A 21,839-nucleotide genomic window follows, 5' to 3' on the forward strand; every position below is an offset into this window, starting at 1 on the left:
CAAGCATTCTAGAATGTCGAGAACCCAATGAGCCTGTAAGGTACTTGAAAGACGGCAGTTAGTACAGGACATACTGGTCAGTTACGATGGTAAAAGTGCGTCCAAACATGTAGGAACGAAGTATTGCGACAGCCCAGACAAGGGCAATGCACTCTTGTTTTGTGATTCAGTAATAATTCTCCGGTGTGGATAGGGCGCGACTAGCGTACGCAATAACGCAGTCGTGTCACTGATTCCATGGCAGCTTGCAGCTGTGCCAACTTTCATCCGATAAATATGCGCGTCAATTCGAGAAGTCGTGAGGGCATCGATAAGCGCAGAAAAAGCAGCAGGTTGTGGAGAGCCGCCGTGTTGAAAAAAAAAATGTATCTTTTTCAGGAGCGCAGTGAGCGAACGAGCAGTATTTGTGAAATTGTGGACGAAACGACGGAGGTAGAAGCACAAGCCGATGAAGCTTTGTACATCCTCAGCCGAACAGGATACGGGAAGGTTCTTCACGGCACGAAATTTGTGAGGATTGACCTGGACATCCCACGCTTTGACGAAATGGACCAGCACGCTTATTTTGCGACATCCAAAATAGCATATTCAGGATTTTGCAGGCCGTCATTTCAGGATACCTTAAGAAAGGCAGAGACACTGAAAGTGGCTGTGAAATGTGAGTGAAAGTATGGTGACATCGTGGTGGTAGCACAACAAGGTTGAGTATTTGAAAACGTGAAGAAGCGGATACGTTATGCACTCGATTGTGACCCGCGCATTGCAAAGGCCGAAATACAGAATTTCAAATGATAGAGGCCATCCCGATCACCAGATTCTTTTGTTTAGTGGCGAAATGGACCAAAGCAATCTGCAAATACTGTGAGCAAACATCAGGAGATGAGAAGTATATGGCGCCGTGGAGACAGTGGAGTGCGCCGTCTATTTGGGGGCAAGGGATGCACGTCTTTCTTAGTTTCTTTATTCAGGTATTGATAATCAACAAAAGACCGTTATGTGGTGGCCTTTTTGTTGACTAGCATAACAGGAGAAGCCCATGGACTAGAAGACGGTTCGATGACGTCTTTGGTCAGCATTTTCTCGACTTCTTTCTCGATTATGTCGTGCTCCGCGGCGAAAACGCGATAAGGGCGCTCGTGAATCCGACATCATATGCCTCGCGTGCATCATAAGCATAACAACTGTGGTCTTGTCGTAATATATGGTGCGCGGGAGTGCGAAGCCGAAACATATGAAGACAGCGCGCCGTGCGGTGGCGAAGAGGATGATCATCATCATCGACACCAATTTGGAAGCGCCGGCAGTGGCGCCTCAAAAAGCGTGGCGCGAGAGTGTGGCCCGTGGTCCCGTGGCGTGAGCAGTGCGCGAGGTTCGGCGGTCGACGGAAAACAGCTTCCTCGCTGGGCGTCTGGCCCATAGGAGCTATCGCCTCCCGCGCCAATACGCCACACCCCAGTCAACGCTGTCGCCCGCTGGTAGGTTACCTCGCCCCGCTCTTCCGCTGGGCACTGGTCCAGGAGAGCTGGCGGTCCTGAACCGGGGCGGTCGAGCGTTCGGGTGAGCGGCGACAGGGCTGCCCCGCCAGCTGTGGACGCAACCCGGTGATTGCGGCCCGACACCTGCTGAGCCCCGCGAGGTGGTCCGACGCGGCCGTCCGACCCGGCCGTCCGACCCGGCCGTCCGACGCGGCTGTCCAACCCGCCCGGCCGACACTGCTGTCCGACCCCGCTGGCCGACATCTGTTTCACGAGGTATTCGACACGGCGACACGCGCTTCCGCCTGAACTGTAGGCCAATTATAAGTCACCGATACAGAGCTATACCTGCATGTCATCTATGGGGTATTTGGGGAAGTGTCATGTGTGTGTGCCGTTATCTGTGTTATGTAAGTCAATACATGTCTGATGTGTGTTTGTGCTTCTGCTCGCTGCGTCTGCCTCTTACTGGAGTGATCCGGCCCCAATAACATAACAAACTGGCGAGCCTGCCAGGATCCACTCGTAAATACAGTGAAAGAGGGCAGTTTCGCTTGAGCGCAGACACACATTAGTAGACGGCCCCATGGATTTAGAGAAAATCACGGCTATAGGACTCCAAATAGGATTGTCAGGCGCAGAACTTCGCAGATGGATTGAGGCCGAACAGGCAAAACAAAGGGACGAGAGAGCTGCGGAGCGAGAGGCAACTAAGGAAGCTGCTGAATTAGTGCGCTTAGCTGACGAGAGGCAGCGTGAGATCCTCCAGCTAAAGCTGCAGCTTCAGGAAGGAGCTCGGAATGTGCCGGTAGCGGCTTCTGAAATTTTAACAGCGCCCAGCACCTCCTCGTCATCCCTCAATCCACAGAAGTTACTTCCTTTGTTCGACGAGAAACGCGATGACTTACACGCGTATTTACAGCGATTTGAGCGCGTAGCAACAGGACAGGACTGGCCACAAGAAAAATCGGCTCTTGCTGTGAGCATGTGTCTAACTGGTGAAGCGTTAACTGTGATCGGTCGGATGACTGCCGCCGATTCGTTAGATTACCCGAAGGTAAAGAAAACTTTGCTACAGAGGTTTCAATTCACGGCTCAAGGCTACCAAGAGAAGTTTCGGAAAGCACGAGCAGTAGAGGGCGAAACCGGAAGACAGTTAGCAGCAAGAATTGCAGCATATTTCGACCATTGGATTGAGATGGCTAATGTGCCTAAAACATATGAAGATCTACGAGATCACATGATCTCTGAGCAGTTTCTGCATTGTTGTGAGCCAAAGCTAGTAATTTTCTTGAAGGAGCGAGAGTGCAAACCCCTTGACGAACTTGCTAGCTTGACGGATCGCTTTCTAGAAGCGCAGAACTGGACAAACCTAGGAAAAGGTACGCATAACACAAAGGATTCTGGTGGGAAAAACATTGAAGTTCCCAGGAAACCGCAACTTATGTGCACCCTCTGTCACCGGTTTGGACATTTGGCTCCTGACTGCCGTGCCCCACCTAAGCGTATGCTGAAGTGTGAGTTGTGCGACAGAACGGGACATACCGTTGAAAATTGCCGAACTCGGTACGGGGACAACAAACCAAGTTCTGTGTGTACACTCACCGAATCTCACCCAGTCCGGACTCGTCCAGTGAAAGAATCAAAGCGTCCAGGAAAGAAGACTCGCCGATCAAGTGACAGCGACGACAAGAACCCTGGGAATGCTGTAACTTTCCTCATCGACGGGATGCCAGTGGTTGAAGGCCGGCTGCTGGGAAAAAGTGTTCGTGTGCTACGAGACACCGGTTGTAATACCGCAATTGTCAGACGAGAACTCGTTCCAGAGATGTATATAACGGGAAGAACGAGCAACGTCGTTCTTCTGGACGGCTCAACAAGTTACCTGCCTGAAGCTGTCGTGCAAGTGAACACGCCGTATTTTACAGGCAAGTTAGCAGTGGCATGTATGGACGAGCCCCTCTACGACCTTGTTCTGGGAAATCTTCCAGGCGTCAGAGGGCCATACGATCCGGATTCTGACTGGAAGCGCCCCGCTGCTCCCAACGCTGAGTCGTCGCCGATAGAAATGAAGCTGAATAAGGCGCCTAGGAAGCCTCAGCATGTATCGAGCGTGGCTGAAGCCAGAACTGAAGAACAAGGCAAGAGTCGTCCCTTGTGCGTTCCGACAAACGTCCTACGTGACGTGACAAAAGGACAACTCATTAAGGAACCTGATAGACCCCACGCTGAAACAGAGTTTTGCCAAAGTGAGCGAGTCGTTTAACTCGGGAAAGGGTCACAGTTACGAATTCGTTCAAGAAAAAGGATTGTTGTATCGCCTTTACCACCAGGCCACTGGCAGAACCTTTAAGCAGGTGGTCATACCAAAAGCATTTAGACATGGCGTATTAGAAGTGGCTCATGAAAACATCATGGCAGGACATAAAGGTATCAGGAGAACAACCGATCGTGTCCTACAAGAATTTTATTGGCCAGGTGTGCACAGAGACGTAAAACGCTTCGTGAAGTCGTGCGACAAGTGCCAAAAGACAACCGCTAAAGGGAAAGTACAGGCCGCTCCACTTCCTCGTCAGCGTGTGCTTGTGTGTGCGTGCAAGACTACAAGTTCGTTCGGTCCTGAAGTCTTAGAAGCGCCGACACAAGACCCTCCGAAGTCGAGAAAGCGCCGGGGACCATGCCAGCGGAAACAAGCCCACAGAGGAGCGCGCCAGGCACGTCAACAGAGTGTTGCGTTGGAGTCTCCTTTTGCAGGAGTATTCTTTTACTATTAACTATATAAAAGATTGTGACAATGTCGGAGCTGACAACTTGAGTCGCGCGTAATCACATGCTCATTTAGCAAAATGCGATTGGACAATGCGACCACTCAAGTATTTAATCCTTATTTGAAAGCGAATAGACTTGTGCATTAGTACTTTAACTGGGCGCAACGCCCTGTGAACAATGTGTGTCGAGTGCGTACATGAACAGGTGGACAAACGTACAAGACAATTTTCCTTTTTCTCTTTTTTTTCCATCCCGCGTCCTTACCTTGTCTTAGAATAGTTGTGAACAACTTTCTCGAAAAGGGGGGTATTGTCATAATATATGGTGCGCGAGAGTGCGTAGCCGAAACATATGAAGACAGTGCGCCGTGCGGTGGCGAAGAGGATGATCATCATCATCGACACCAATTTGGAAGCGCCGGCAGTGGCGCCTCAAAAAGCGTGGCGCGAGAGTGTGGCCCGTGGTCCCGTGGCGTGAGCAGTGCGCGAGGTTCGGCGGTCGACGGAAAACAGCTTCCTCGCTGGGCGTCTGGCCCATAGGAGCTATCGCCGCCCGCGCCAATACACCACACCCCAGTCAACGCTGTCGCCCGCTGGTAGGTTACCTCGCCCCGCTCTTCCGCTGGGCACTGGTCCAGGAGAGCTGGCGGTCCTGAACCGGGGCGGTCGAGCGTTCGGGTGAGCGGCCACAGGGCTACCCCGCCAGCTGTGGACGCAACCCGGTGATTGCGGCCCGCCACCTGAGCCCCGCGAGGTGGTCCGACGCGGCCGTCCGACGCGGCCGTCCGACCCGGCCGTCCGACCCGGCCGTCCAACCCGCGCGGCCGACACTGCTGTCCGACCCCGCTGGCCGACATCTGTTCCACGAGGTCTCCGACACGGCGACACGCGCTTCCGCCTGAACTGTAGGCCAATTATAAGTCACCGATACAGAGCTATACCTGCATGTCATCTATGGGGTATTTGGGGAAGTGTCATGTGTGTGTGCCGTTATCTGTGTTATGTAAGTCAATGCATGTCTGATGTGTGTTTGTGCTTCTGCTCGCTGCGTCTGCCTCTTACTGGAGTGATCCGGCCCCAATAACATAACAGGTCTCTCCTCATGGGCGATTTATCGAGGTCGGATATATCGCCATAGGACAGCAATACCTAAGGAAGATCTGGTTGCCACTAGATGCCATTCTTTCAAAATCGGCACGTGGCGAGGCGATGGCATTGAGAGAGCCTGGGGCGCTGCAACGTAAGGTTATTACGTTCATATTTTATTCTAAGCTTCTGGAGGCAAATTTACGTATCCACCGACGCAAGCACGGGCGATGACCCGCAGGGTAGTTTTAGCAGCCGAACCAAAGGCTCTCCTAATTTAAGAGAACGTGACCCTCTTTTTTCTTTGGTTTCAAATGAAATAGCTTGCCGGTCATGACAGATTTTCCATATTTATTTGGTTAACTAGATGCGAGGAGCGTGCAGATGAGGAGAAAGCTTCGGTTGGGCCAGGCTAGCGCAGTGAAAGCAGGTAGCCGGGGGAAGGGAGTGGTGCAGGCGTCCCCATTTGGCCTTGCTTAGCTTTCAGTGGATCGCCGACGAGTGCGGTGGTCTGCAACGGGGCGCCCAAAAGGCAGCCAAAACTTGTTTCCAGTGAGCAAGATTTGGCAGAGCGATGTAGTATACGTGACGAAATGGCTCGGCAAATTTATATGATCATGCATTTTTTTTATTATGCGCAAAGAAATGCATTCTCACCGGCAGCTCCGTGTACAGAGCGCTGGAGCGATCATTGGACACAATAAAAAAATGTTAGTTTTGTTCGCCATAATGATACTTAATTCGTGGGTGTACCTTGATATTTTCATTGTCTGCGATGTTGTGACGTCGCTTGACAGACAGGTTAACTAGGCATGGCCCGGAAACGTTTATAACGACCCTGAATGGCTCCGACTGTCGTCAACTGCCAACACAGGCATATCGCATTCCTGCAACGGCAAGATGCTGGCAAGTGTAATACCGGCAGGTATCACCGTGGGGAGATATTTCGAAGTTCAAATGTGCACACTGATCACCACGTTCGGTGTTCACATTGTACGGGAGGACGGCAGAATTGTGAACAGTAGAAATAACGTATTTTTCATCGCAAGCTGGAGGAGAGAGATTTGCCGTATTTTTCTCGGCTTGTGGTATCGAATAGTGGAACTCTACAGAACATAAACGTCGGGGAGCGTCGTATACCACGAGGACGTCAAAAGGGAGTTTAAGTTAAAGAACACATGTAGGGCAGTCTCTAAGGGCTGAGTACACTGAGAAAAAAAGTTGTAGTTTCGCCCGAAATGCTAAGCATCGATGGCGACAGCAAACTAGTAGTTCTGTATACGAAAAATAAGGATATTAGTTTTATTGGCCATGTAAAGTTGTAAACATTCGTATACTAACTAAATGAACAAGCGCTGCGTCACGCGCGCACAAATATACATGAACACATCACGCTCTATGATCGCGGAAACTGGCTGTCAAAAACGCTGGACTGAGGAAACGCGGCAGCAGCAGCGAGCGAATGGACCTTCGTGTTGTCGATCGCGTCAATGCAAACGGAACGTCGAATGCACTGCGCAGACGAAGCTACCGGCACTCAGCGCATGTACTTTGTCCACATCGCAGATCGCTGTGAAGATGAGGCCCGGGTGGGCACGCACATTGTCCACTGTGTCCATCGCTTTCAAGATACGGCGTCCGCGCCGTACGCAACAGCCACTGGAGTAGAACGCGACGCTCTCACGCATCTGCTTGCCCCCTTGTCTCGCGTACGAAGGAACATGGTGTTTCCCCTCCCACTACCTCCCTCGCGCGCGCAATATTGAGCCGCGATCGTTCACTCGCACTGTTAGGATCGGCCTGCAGGGGTACTGCTCTGCAAAGCTATTTCAGCCCGCTGCACGTGTTTCGATCGACCCGCGGTGGGGGCGCCCTTTAGAGAACCAGCGAGGACAGCGCTAACCAACCATGAAATTACTTCACAGAACTGCGGACTACGGCAGCAAGAAGAGCTGCCCCCCCCCCTCAAAAGGGTGCTTTGCTGTGCGGGGCCCCCAGGATTCGTCACAGTCTGCTGACACACGTGGCGACTACAGGAGAAAAGCGGCTCTGGAATTTAAAGGCGCCGGCTGGGGTCGGACGTGACCAACTGGCTACGGGGTCGCAAGACAATGGACACCAAGACGGCCGCGTTGCGAAGGTCAGCTGCGAATGCTGCGAAGGTCGTCTGCCCTCGGAGGGGGGCAGTGAAAGTGCGTACGTGTGTGTGTGAGCCCTCCTCCTCCAAAAAGGCGGGTAGTCTACGATGACATCGATCGATGACGTCGAGCGGACTCTTCGTACTCGTGAGCTGTGTGCTCGTATGCTGTATGCTTTGTTTTGCGGGCTCCATTTGGGAGTCACGCTAGACTGTGTAAATGTATCGCTTGTTTAAAATGTAAATACTGTAAATAAACCCTGTTCACCTAGTTCCTCCCATGTTCCTCTCTCCACCTTCAACCCTTACAAATGGTGGCAGGGGCGAGATCGTCCGACAACTCCTACAACTGTATGCTAGCGGTGGCATCGTCCTCCAAATTCTGCAACTGGAAACAGCGGTGGGATCGTCCGACAAATCTTACATCTGGTGGCAGCGGTGGGATCGGCCTGCGGCTCGTAGATCGGCCTACGACTCGGGAGACAGCAACGGCAGCTCACGGACTTTGGCACATGGTGACCGACCGGTGTCCTTATCAAGTTGGAGGCGACTTGGAATTGACCACCTCTTGCAACTGACTGGATACGGCGGAGAAGGACTAGTGATATGGTGCTGCTTCAGTGGTTAAGCGTTTGGTATTGGCTGTAAGATTTACCAGGCTTCAATTTCTCTGTGTGTGTAGATTTGATTCGCTGGGACCTTTTACCTGTATTGTGATTTGCGTGGGTATCGCAGCAAGTATTGTGTGACAGCAGAGCCAAAGCTTAAAGTAGCGATCGTGGTCCTATTGTGTTTCACGAGAGCTGACCTGTTGTAATTGTGTGAAGAGATCGAGGTAGACGTAGAGGAGGACTTGACGGAATCAGAGATTCGTAAGAACATTCTAGAAAGTAACAATGATTTGAAATTCATCGAACGAATGGGTAAACGAATTCTAAGCAAAAGACGGGAACGGGAATGAATTAGGCAAGAGCGCCAAGAGAGTGAGCAGAAACGGCAAAAGCTTGAAAAGGAAAAGGCAGCAGTGAACAAACAGATAGAAGATTTGCAGCAGTTGAACGCACAAAGTCAACAGCGGCTTGAGGAATCTGTAGGCTGGACGCAGCGAAAGTGGGAGGAAGTCGAAAGCCGAGAGAAGTAGTAGTACCTGTGAGATTAGCAGCACGTTCATAGGTGAACTCGAAGTGCTAGCTGCTCACGAGGCCTTAGTGGCAACAGAGGCCGTTAAAGGCCAGAGTGAGAGCGACGAGGTGCTGTGCCAACAGAGCACTGTAGAGGCAGCTAGCCCAGCTGTGAATGAATTGGCACAGTCACCGCGTGTGTGCGTCGTATCTAATGTTAACGAGGTCGTTAGCAATGTACAGAGTACTGCTGACCCGACAGACGCGAGCACTCATGTCGAGTCAGATCTGCGTGCCGAAGTGAAGTGCGAGCTGGACGATGCAGTTGAGGGTAGTTCACAGGATTGCGAGCTGCGTAGCTCAAGAGAAGACAACTGCATTATTCAGGGATCGGTGCATCTCTCCGCCAGTCTAGGTAGCCAAGAGAGGAATGATTTAGTTAAGAATCATTCGGACTGTGCGCGTGAGACAGCGATCGATACCGACGGGCTGTGTGCCGATGCGCAGCGTGGGCTGGGCAGTGCAGTAGAGGGCAGTTCGCAAGAGCGCGAGTTGAGTAGCTCGAGTAAAGACTGCTGCATTGTTCCAGAGTCGGTTGAGCTGTCCGCCAGTCGAGGCAGGGAGAATGATGATTTAAATGAAAATCAATCAGACTGTACGGGTAGGAGACCGATCCGGGCCGAAGAGATGTGTACCCGCCAGCACAAGGTGCGAGAGAGCGGCATGAAAGCGAGTTCAAAGAGAAAACGCCGTAGAAACAGCGCCGTAAAGACCGGAAGACGGTGGATAATGTAGCGCAGCCAAAGTCGGCGACAGGCGCAAGAAGGCAGGGCACGAAGAAAAGAAAGATGCCGTCGTCGTTGACGACGTGTGCGTATCAAGCACGTTCGAGCCACCGGTCAAAGAGAGACCGAGAAGCATGTTATGCACGGATGCGGACAAACGGCACGAGGCAGTTATGTCCCTCGTCGTTCCGTCGTTCTTTTCGGAGTGCAGCATGTACTGCGAAGGAGCGCCAGGTGGCAAGACGAAACGAGGTGGTAGGGAGTTGCGACGCGGTCAGTCCAGTTCGTGAGGAAAACGTGGCGCCAGGACGCAAATTGGCAGGAGACTATAACGTCTCGAAGGAGCTGATAGTTTGTCAGCCCTTTTGTTGTTCCAGGGTAGCCAGAATAGCTTTTGAACCGCGACCACCTCGCGTACGGCTCAAAAGTATGAGTCAGTCGAAAACGTTTGAAACGAAAGCCTAAGAAATCTTCCGTAGAAGGGAAACGTGCTCTTTTGTTTTATTTTTGAGCACTTGAAAATTTTCGTGATTTGAGACTAGGATTTCTTTCAATGTGTAAGGCATGAGCTTCCTTTGTGTTTTCGTTTGAGGAGCTCAGAGGTTTCAAAGAGCTGTTTTATGTAAACATTTAGTTTCGCGAGGTTTTAATTAATGAGTAAATAGGCTTTTCTTTTCTTGTGAGTAACCTGAAGGTCAAGGTTATCGTTGAGAGGCCTATGGTAACGCACATGTGTATTAATTAACCTTCTGTTTTATAAGTGTTTTCGAATTTTCTAAGGTTAAGCGCGTACATTTTCCGTTAGTGCAACATTTGCACTGAGAAGAGCTCTTAGGTCCATTAGCGCGTGTCTTGTGTGGACGGAAGGAAGCAGGGTTATGACTGGGTTGCTCGTGTGTGTTTAGGGCGGCCGTGTTCTCTAGTGAGCGTGCGTGGAATTAGTTGTTAGAAGACGCAATTTTTTTAAAGGGTTCTGCAGAGTGCGTAAGTTACGCAAGTTTAGTTGGTCGTTTAAGTTACGTGTTCAGTATGGACTAAAGAAAGACAACCAATATACCCCAGGGTGTCTACCAACCGGGAAAACCGGGAATTCTCAGGGATTTTCAGTAGTCTGGAAAAACTCAGGGAGAACTCAGGGAATTTGTGCCTCTATCAGGGAACAATAACTAATTTTCTTGAAAGGGTTGAAAGTCGCGGTAACGCTGGCTCGAGTAACAGACAGGAATCGTAATGAATCGTCTTTGACGCCAGGAGTTGCTAGTGCGCAGTAAACGAATGATTTTCCGGATGCCCGATAATTTGGACAGCTTCACGCCACCACCACGGTTCCCATTGAGTCAATGTATCAAAAAAGTCTGAAATTTCGGACGCAAGAACTCTTCGCCGTTCGATTTTCCCGACGTTTTGCCGTGACCGCAGGTCCGAGACGGCATTAATCAAATCCACCACCGCTGCCATTTTGATTACCACGCCACCTCGAACCGGTGCTCTCGCACGCAGATCCGCTGGGCAGCCGTAGCCGCCACTGCGGCAACGCTAGACTTAGCTGCTTCGACGTTCGCTATTAAGCTTCTTTCCGTTGGGTGCCGTGTTTTTCATTGAAAGAATTCGCTGCTGTAAGCAATGACACCGAATGTGCCATTGTGGTTATCTAGATCGGCTTAGAAGCTTGGAACGCACGGTACGTTGCATAATGCCGGTTCCCGAAAGTCAGATTTCCCTCTACACAGAAATTTTACTTGGTGACGCATACGCAAACGTATTGCAATGAAGCATAACAAACGTGGGAAGGGACTATTGCCACGGGACACAGTATGTATTCCTTAACTATACACACGTGCTCCCGGTATCTCCTGTCAGAGTACGAGCACCGACATGCCTAATACATGTACCTACAGGCCTTCAGAGCATTTTCGAATGTGCCTGTGGCGGTTTGAGCCCTTAAGGGCAGTAAGTGACATGCATTTATTTTTTCCAACTGGCCGATTTTTTGGACATTTTCGCGGCCCCTAAGGAGTTCGAAAAATCGGATGTGGACTCTGCAACTGAACAAGAAGATGCTTCAAATGGTCCGTGGGACGAACGAGTGGTGAAAGAGGACAAGAACAGAAAGGACCTACGCATTGAGGAATAAACGGGAAAGGAAGCGTGGTGCCGCCGTTTTGAAGGAGCTTGAGCTCAAAAAACTAAGTGTTGGCTGATGCCGAGATGCAGGTGTCCCCCCTCATCCAAACCAAAATAAACTATTTAAAGTAGTGAAACACAACACTGAGGCGTCGTGCGCGGCCTGAGAGTATGTCAGGACAGTCGAGGTTGACTCAAGAGCTGTTGAGAGAGAGCGTCAACTGTGACAAAGTTCGGACCTCATACCACTGAGCTTGCTATCAGGTGATAGAAAGAGCTCATATTTGAAAATATTTGCTTAAGTATGCATGTCCTTTTTATTCGTATTTGAGAATGTCCGACTTATTTGCAATTTTTTTCGAACACATTTTATTTGCTGTGCATTTTGTAACCCCTCCCTTCTATTCTCTTTTTGAATAACGTAAACGCTATTCCTTAGTACTTAAATTGGAATAAGTCGCTTTTTTATTTTTTTTTCATATGCTTACTAGAAAGTGACAGCATGGGACGATATGGTTTCAGCCCGTCTTGACATAGAAGATAGTTATGCATCACTCATGGAATTTTGCAAAGGTACTCAGGGAAAACCTGGAAAACTCAGGGAATTTATAAATTTCAACTTGGTAGACACCCTGTACCCACATTCTTGATTTGTCGTTCAAATTGCATGGCAATGTATTTTGATTCTTTGGTGTGCGCTCCTCTGCACTACGTGGAGTCGCGCTGGGCTGGTTCTTTGAAATGCTTGTGTGCTTGCAGCTGCCTTCTCGTGTTATATAGCGGGTGCCTGAAAAATGACGTGTGCAAAAGTCAACAGGAGGAATATTGTAAAACAACATTAACAGAGTCAAGAAATGAGGTCACGGCACTAAAAAAAGAGTCTTAACTCGTAGTCTTCCTACTGAAATACATGCGAAACATCAAAATTACTGCAACTGTCAACTGCTAAGCTTGAATTTTTAGATTTTTTAAAGAAAAAAGAAATAACCGACAGGTCATCCTCGTTCAGCACCAATTTTATAATACTCCTACCAAAAAATACAATATTGGTCATTGTCAGATGTCATAAGTCTGTCATTAGTCTGATGTGTCGCAAACACCACGTGTGACATATCCTAAGCACGTGCCCAGTGTGCCGCCTGCACCACCTCTGGTTGGGTCACGGCTTAAGGTATAAGTTGAGTATCATATCTGCAAACATGATGCTCAATAGGGATGGAAATATGGTCCCCCAGTTCAATGGGCGTCACTGGATGTGCCTATAGGAAAGGGCAAAAAGGGTTGTTACGTCATGAAAGCTTACCCACATTCCAATGCTAACAAGAAACAGTTCACTGCGTCCTGCATCTAAGCTTACTAAAAGGCATGATCTTATTTTCATTGATGTGGTGCACAATGGAGTTCATTTTTGACAGACTCGACTACTGCTGCAGTTTGAAAGCTAGTATATTACGTTCTTTAAATCATGTAAAAGTTGCACTTAGACCACAGTTATTAGTCTGTTAAACCAACTCTTTCTTTTGTTAACGACAGACGACTGGTAGCACAGAATTAAAGCAACGTTTTATTTTGATACTTGATTTCTCCACTAAAAATATTAAAGCGATAAATACATTTTCGTCTCCCATGGAGTAGCAAAATGCACACATTACACTTGTAACCATCCCCCCCCCCCCCCCAATGGAAGGATGATTTAGCTGTTCATATAACTCTGAAGCGCCAACTCACATTAGCAAATGCACAGGCTTGTCCAAAACAATAACCGTATGCAAAACTCCCCTGCAATTTTAATTCCACACAGCAGTAATATTCGATGCCGATGCATAAGTCGCTGCTCGGCAATTCAGTGAGTTCGTACACATAAGCACTCTTTCAGATTCGCGCCGTTCTCGAAAAGCGCAACAGGAAACATAAAATCCGACATGTAATCACACGAGCAAAAACAGTTCAGTCTTAGGGCTAAACCCCATGAGAGCGATTTTGTGCGTGACGGCGACGAGCGACGGCTTCGAGCGACAAAACGGGCCGTCGCTTGAACAGATCGCTCGGTTCTGGAGATCTAGTATTCGTCGCTCGTCGCCCGGAAATGCTATGAGCGACTAGCCAATAGCGCGAAGCCAGAACTGATGTACATCACTCAGATACTACCGATTGTCGCGCGTAACGAGCAAACGATTGAATTTTTATACGTGCAAGGATAAGAACATACTGCAAGACCTTCAGAAATATTTGATGCTGTTTTTTACAGTAAAATACAACAAGCTAAATTACTAAATAATGTGTCACCCTATTTTCGACACGTGTTTGCAGCCCTCATATCGACAACACCGGGAGACGTCGCTCAATATGGTTGCACGCACGGAGTACAACTTGTAGGCGACGAGCGAACGCGACAGCCTTCTCCATCGCATCGCTTGTCGCGCGAAAGTTCGCTTATATGGGGTTTATACTTTATTCAGCCTAAAACATGAATTCCTCATGCGTTTTCAGTAAACTCAAAATAGCGCGCCCAACTGACCTCTTGCAGTATGCAGCTGAATGCCTACGGCAAGGTTTCAAGCTAGCACTGGCGCTGCACGTAACTTCAATGGTCGCAGATTACCGATGCGCGAAAGACGCCGTCAAGCGCGTGATATAACGAAAGCATGCCGCCGGCAAAATGTCACCTTCTGCTATGTGACTCCTTATTTCATCAGCGTTCTGTACAGAGTACACTACCAAACTGAATAAATTCAAACACACAAAACGCACGCTGAGCACGCTCTGCGTAAGCTCGGAATCATGGACTGGTGACAAACTATTTTAAGTGTCTTCTCGCTTCATGTATTCTTGAACATACCATCGTTCTGGCAGCGTTTGCGCTTTTCAAGGCTATTACAAAAAGCGGCAAGTGATAAAATCACATGCAGTTATCGCGACGACTGGCTTTTTCGATTGACATCGAGGAACACAGCGCGCTTGCATAGTCCGTTATCAATCGTGTCGGCTAAGCGCCGCGACGATTTCTGGCGATACCATGTCATATACGCAGAATGTGCACCTAAGTTAGAATCCACTCACCGTGGATGATTTGTTATATCCAACGAATGACGAACGACTGTCGTGTTTTCGCGGCGACTCGAAAATGGCTGACACACGATCTCCCTTAGATGGCCTTCGTTGCTGCTCGCTGGACGGGTCACCTTTCTCCGGTGTTGTGCTCTTCCGCGATGTTGTGCGCGGACGCGGTGGGGCAACTCCGAGTGAAAAAAGTAGAGCGCTGGCTCCGCTTTCCTTTCAACTATGCTGCCTGTTCTGTTAGAAGCAAAACGGTGTGTTCTTTGCTCAGTGTGTCCGAGTGATGCATCGCCATCTTGGGGCCGGCCTCCTATACAATTGAAGGAGAAGCTTACGTTTTGTTCTGTACGGCCGGAAGAGTAGAACGGGCATTCTACTCTCTCTCAGAAGGGCAGAGTGACAAGCACATTTCAGTCTCTCCTTGCTGACTGAGTGCACAATGCATTTCACTTTGAAATGCATTGAAACAACGCTTTGAAAAAGTAAATCGGCACTTTCACTCCTGCGATATCCTCCATAGTTTTTAGAGTATACACAGACCATGTGGGCGTGTGGTAAGCACTCTGATATATCAGATGTTCCAAGCGAATGAATGAAAAAGCGCGGTATTTTTTTGTTCGTGAATTGTAAGACTATGGAATTGAAATCTGGGGTTTTACGTGCCAAAAACTACGATTTGATTATAAGGAACGCCGGAGTGGGGGACTCCGGATTATTTCAGACCACCTGGGGATGTTTAACGTGCCTCCAATGCAGGAGACATGGGCGTTCTCGTACTTCGCCCCATCGAAATGCGGCCGCTGCAGCCGGCATTCAATCCCGCGACCTCGTGCTTAGAAGCGCGCAGCGAAGCAACCACGGCGGCTAAGTACAAGCCTAGCGGTGCTAGTAAAAAATGCAGTGTAACTGACGGATATATATTGTCACGTGGTGGTGACGCTGATTAACACAGCAGCAATACTGTGAACGACAAAACTAACTTTTATTGGGCGAACCTGTGCGCACAAAACAGGCTACACTTAAGCACAACAATAGCGGCGAACACGCTCGGCGATCGTCGAAAAATCTGATTTAGTGGGTCAAGTGCGACGGCTTTTATACAGCAGTCGTCGAATGTTCCAGACTAACCGTTGGGACCCGCGTGCCTTCCACAAAGTTCTACACCATTCGCGTCAGGCGATGAGATCAGATAACATAAGGTTCGGTGACAACAGACAACGGATAGAAACATCGACAACATTCCATAAACTTCGATACATGCAGGGGCGTCCCGCGCTGTGCGAGAATATTTGTTAGGCGGCGAAACGTGGTCGCCCGATAAAGATAAGTACACGTGTCATTACCCCCCTCTTAAATAAGCATCGACTCGATCCTGCAAACAAACAAAATTAATAAAGAAAAGCACTCGTAGCAAAGAAAACAACAAAATAAGGAAGTTAGTCAGCGTCCGTAAAATGGTTTAAGGCGCACCACGTGGACCACTTCAGATCGTGCGCGGCGCCGCTGTGAATGCGAAATGCCATCTGGCACGACCTCATAGTCCAGTGCGCCAATACGTCGGATGACCTTGTAGGGTGCGAAATATCGTCGCAGTAGTTTCTGATTCCTCGTCGGCGTATCGGGGTCCATACCCAAACACGGTCGCCGGGCGGGTACTCAACGAAGCGTCGTCGGAGGTTGTAGTGTCGGCTGTGGGTCCCCTGCTGGTTCTTGATCCGTAGGCGGGCGAGCTGTGGGGCTTGTTCGGCGCGCTGGAGATAGGTAGCGACTTAAAGAAGGGAATTGCGCTAAAAAAGACACGGACGAGTAAGGACATGGACGGGCGCATCTCTCGTCCGTGTCTCGTCCGTGTCTTTTTTAGCGCAATTCCCTTCTTTAAGTATGTACGACCGACTCGCCCAACAACGTGCTCCCCCAAAATAGGTAGCGACGTCAAGGTTCTCCTCGTCAGTGACGTGCGGCAGCATGGCGTCGAGCGTCGTCGTCGTCGGGTTCCTGCCGTAAACCAGCTTAAATGGCGTGATCTGTGTTGTTTCTTGCACCGCCGTGTTGTAAGGGAATGTTACGTACGGCAGGACGGCATCCCAGGTCTTGTGTTCGACGTCGACGTACATTGCTAGCATGTCGGCGAGGGTCTTATTCAGCCGCTCCGTACGACCATTCGTCTGTGGGTGGTAGGCAGTTGTCCTCCTGTGCCTTGTCTGACTGTATTGCAGAATGGCCTGGGTGAGCTCCGCTGTAAAGGCCGTTCCTCTGTCGGTGATGAGGACTTCTGGGGCGCCATGTCGCAACAGGATGTTTTCGACAAAGAATTTCGCTACTTCGGCGGCGCTGCCTTTTGGCAGTGCTTTAGTTTCAGCGAAGCGGGTGAGGTAGTCCGTCGCCACGACGATCCACTTATTTCCGGTTGTTGACGTCGGAAAGGGTCCCAACAAGTCCATCCCGATCTGCTGGAACGGTCGGCAAGGAGGCGCGATTGGCTGTAGTAATCCGGCTGGTGTTGTCGGTGGTGTCTTGCGTCGCTGACAGTCTCGGCATGTACTGACATAACGGGCGACGTCAGCGGTCAGGCGCGCCCAATAATACATTTCCTGTATCCTCGACAGCGTCCGGGAGAATCCAAGGTGCCCAGTAGTTGGATCGTCGTGTAGGGCGTGCAATACTTGTGGACGCAGTCCTGACGGGACAACAAGAAGGTAGTTGGCGCGCACTGGTGAGAAGTTCTACTTTACGAGTAGGTTGTTTTGAAGCGAGAGTGAAGATAATCCTCGCTTAAATGCCCTAGGGACAACGTCGGTGTGCCCTTCCAAATACTCGATGAGGTTTTTCAACTCCGGGTCTGCTCGCTGCTGTTCAGCGAAGTCTTCTGCGCTTAAAATGCCGAGAAAGGCGTCGTCATCTTCGTCATCTTGCGGCGGCGAGTCAATGGCGGCGCGTGATAGGCAATCGGCATCAGAGTGTTTTTGTCCGGACTTATAGGTTACAGTGATATCATATTCTTGCAGTCTTAGGCTTCACCGCGCCAGCCGTCCTGAAGGATCCTTCCAATTCGCTAGCCAACACAAAGCGTGATGGTCGCTGACGACTTTGAATGGCCTGCCATATAGGTACGGGCGAAATTTCGCTGTAGCCCAAACGATGGCGAGGCATTCCTTTTCGGTTGTAGAATAATTGCCTTCCGCTTTTGACAACGATCGGCTAGCGTAAGCTATCACGTGTTCATGACCATCGTTTCTCTGGACTAGCACGGCACCGAGGCCTAGGCTACTGGGGTCAGTGTGGATTTTGGTATCGGCGTGCTCGTCGAAGTGCGCAAGTACGGGCGGCGACTGCATGCGTCGTTTTGAGTTCTTGCAATGCGTCGGCCTGCGGCGTTTTCCACTTGAACTCGACGTCACATATAGTTAGTTGTGTCAACGGCTCAGCGATACGTGAAAAGTCCTTGACAAATCGCCTGTAGTAGGCACACATGCCAAGAAATCTACGCACTGCCTTCTTGTCGATGGGCTGCGGGAACTTTGCAATGGCAGCTGTCTTCTGCGGGTCGGGGCGAACTCCAGACTTGCTGATGACGTGGCCTAGGAACAGAAGCTCATCGCAAGCGAAGCGGAACTTTTCTGGCTTCAGAGTGAGCCCTGATGACTTGATGGCCTCTAGTACTGTCGCAAGCCGCCTAAGGTGATCGTCGAAATTTTCGGCGAAGACGGCGACGTCATCCAAGTAAACAAGACAGGTCTGCCACTTCAATCCTGCTAACACCGTGTCCATGACGCGCTGGAATGTTGCAGGCGCCGAGCAGAGTCCGAATGACATGACCTTGAACTCGTAGAGGCCGTCTGGCGTGATGAAGGCGGTCTTTTCGCGATCTCTCTCGTCGACTTCTATTTGCCAGTAGCCAGACTTGAGATCCATCGGCGAGAAGTATTTAGCGTTTCATTTTCATTTTTCATTTATTTGTTGTTTGAGACATACAGCTGTCTCAGGGGCTGCAGCAAAAGGCAATATTCTTGCCTGACAAAGGCTGCAGCACCCAAAGCATGTTGACACTCTGAAGCAAACAACAGCACAACAAGCGTTACAATTTTCGAAATATGATAACATATAAAAAAACGATTAACAATTCGAATCTCGATCAGAACATGTTAAAAAAAAAAACGAAACAGTAACATTGTAGTACATAAGGAAGTTATACAATAAAGCAGCGAAGAAAATACGTTTTAACAGATTTCTTGAACCTCAAGCTTGATTTCGTGGTTTGTAATTGTTCCAGAATTGTGGGATTATTGTTAAGCAAGGTTGATATTTGAAAGTGTAATGCCTGTTTCCCGTAGTTCGTGCGAGTAAGCGGTATAGAGATTGCAGAGCCGATCTAATGCGTCGTCTATCCGTGGTAGGGGGTATACATCCTTCTTTGTGATTTTGTTCAGTCGACAATAATCGACGCAGAAACGTAAGGTGCAGTCCTTTTTCTTCACCAAGACAACAGGGGATGCCCACGGGCTTTTCGACGGCTGGATGATGTCGTCGCGCAACATTTCGTCGACTTGTTGTCTTATAGCTTCACGTTCTCGCGGCGAAACTAGGTAAGGGCTCTGGCGGAGTGGTCGAGCGCTCTCCTCAGTTATTATGCTATGCTTGGCGACTGGTGTTTGTCGAATCCTCGATGACGTCGAAAAGCAGCCTTTGTATCGTTGGAGCAGACTTCTGAGCTGCTGTTGCTTAATCACGGGGAGACATGGATTAATGTCGTAGTCTGGTTCGGGAACCATGGTCGTCGGGGTAGATGCGGCGGAATCCGAGAGGACAAACGCATTACTGGTTTCCAGAATTTCCTCGATGTACGCGATCGTCGTGCCCTTGTTGATGTGCTTGAACTCCTGGCTGAAGTTTGTCAGCGACACTTCAGTTTTCCCTCCATGCAGTGGAGCGATCCCTCTTGCGACGCAAATTTCACGGTCTAGCAGTAGACGTTGGTCACCCTCGATGACGCCTTCTACGTCGGCAGGCGTTTTGGTGCCTACGGAAATGACAATGCTGGAGCGAGGCGGGATGCCGTCGCGAGTTTTGAGCACGCTTAAGGCACGGTGACTATTAGAGCTCTCCGGCGGTATCGCTCGATCTTCCGACAACGTTATGGACTTCGAATTCCGGTCAGTGATTGCGCCGTGTTGGTTCAGGAAGTCGATGCCAAGAATGACATCTCGCGAACACTGTAGGAGGGTAACGAAGGTGGCAGGGTAAGTCCGGTCATGAACGGTAATTCTTGCCGTGCAGATTCCAGTCGGCGTAATGAGGTGTCCTCCAGCGGTCCAAATTTGGGGTCCCTCCCATGCAGTCTTAATCTTCTTCAACTGGGCGGCGATGTGTCCACTCATTACGGAGTAATCGGCCCCTGTGTCGACTAAGGCAGTGACTGCGTGGCCGTCGAGAAGGACGTTGAGGTCGGTGGTTCTTTGTCTGGCGTTGCAGTTGGGTCTTGGCGTCGGATTACGGCTGCGTCGTGTTGAACTGAAGCTGGAACGTCGCGTCGTCGTCTTTTGTCGGTGTAGTCTTGGCTTCGCGACTTCTTCGGGACGGCGGCGTGTCGTCATTATGTCGTCGAGATGGTTTCTTCGTTGTCTTCGTCGGCGGCGGAGGATCTTCGTCAGTTCGACGAACAGCAACCGCACCTCCATCGGTTGCTGCTTTTAGTTTTCCGGATATGGGCTCGCAGAGCGGCCCCGGGCTGGGCCGGTGTATGGTCGGCGCTGCGGCGACAGGTAGCGGCCTGGTGACGGCGACCAGGACGGTCGTTGAGGGCTCCATTGAGTAGCGGCGAGGTAGTCGGCGATGTCACGTAGGCGCTCTCCAAGCTGTGGACGCGGCGCGTTGACGGCGAAGCCTCTCAGTCCCAAGTCGCGATATGGGCATCGGCGATACACATGGCCTGCTTCTCCGCAGTGATAGCAGAGCGGGCGGTGGTCGCGGTCTCGCCAAATGTCTGTCTTCCTCGGGTAGCTGCGCTGGGCGACGGGTGGGCGTGCTGGCGGCGGCGGCGGTGGTCGACGGAATTGCGGCGTTGCAGGGCCCTGGCGTGGTCGTCGAGGGGGACCTTGACGGCGGGCGACGGCAGCGTAGGTCATCACTTCTGGCTGGGGCTGCGATGATTGTGGTGGTAACTCGGGAACTCCGAACGATCGCTGAACTTCTTTGACAATTTCGGCGGCTGTGGCCACTTGAGGTATCGATTAAGGGGAGATCATTTGAAGCTCCTCTCGTACGACTGCCCTGATGGTCTCGCGCAGGTCGTCGGTGGCCAGTGACTGAACTGCTGCGTAGTTTGTCGAGCTCGTGCGGCGGTTGAATTGCCGGTTCCGCATTTCGAGTGTCTTCTCAATGCTGGTGGCCTCGCGAAGCAACTCTTCTACGGTCGTCGGTGTTCGTATCAATGCGCCAAAAAGTTCCTCCTTTACACCACGCATCAGCAGGCGGACTTTCTTCTCCTCGGACATTTCCGGGTCGGCGTGGCGGAACAGACGGTTCATTTCCTCAGTTTAGATCGCGATCGTCTCATTCGGTAGCTGCGCTCTGGTCTCAAGTAGAGCTTGGACTCGCTCTTTTCGCTCGACGCTTGTAAATGTTTGCAGAAAGCCGCTTCGGAACAGGTCCCACGTCGTCAAGGTGGCTTCTCGATTCTCGAACCACGTCCTAGCGGCGTCCTCCAATGCGAAATAAACATGTCGCAGCTTGTCGTCGCTTGCCCAGCTGTTAAACGTAGCGACCCTCTCATACGTTTACAGCCAGCTTTCCGGCTCCTCAAATGTGGAACAGCGGAACGTCAGTGGTTCCCTGGGCTGCTGCAGCACAATGGGGGACGCTGGGGCTGCCATTGGAGTTGCCTTGGACGCAATCTTCTTGGTCTCAGGTTGCAGTCCGTGCTCCGGGGGCAGCTGTTGAAGACGGCGGCTTGCTCGATGTTCCGGCACGGCACTGGTGTTGTCTTTGCGGTCCGGGCTTGAATTACGGCTTGTCGGGGGCGTCCGGTACATGAACGTAAAGCACCTCCACCAGATGTCACGTGGTGGTGACGTTGAGTAACACAGCAGCAATACTGTGAATGACAAAACTAACTTTTATTGGGCGAACCTGTGCCCACAAAACAGGCTACACTTATAGCACAACAATAGCGGCGAACACGCTCGGCGATCGTCGAAAATCTGATCAGCGGGTCAAGTGCGACGGCTTTTATACAGCACTCGTCGAATGTTCCAGACTAACCGTTGGGACCCGCGTGCCTTCCACAAAGT

At 50.5% G+C, this 21,839-nt stretch overlaps 1 pseudogene; it reads left to right on the forward strand.

Moving 5' to 3' along the window:
* The window catches only part of LOC142568641 (TWiK family of potassium channels protein 7-like), a 518,233-nt pseudogene that overhangs the window by 424,862 nt on the left and 71,532 nt on the right, over nucleotides 1-21,839 (forward strand).

Source organism: Dermacentor variabilis, unplaced genomic scaffold (genome assembly GCF_050947875.1).
Source record: "Dermacentor variabilis isolate Ectoservices unplaced genomic scaffold, ASM5094787v1 scaffold_25, whole genome shotgun sequence".
In the NCBI taxonomy this organism is placed as follows: domain Eukaryota; kingdom Metazoa; phylum Arthropoda; class Arachnida; order Ixodida; family Ixodidae; genus Dermacentor; species Dermacentor variabilis.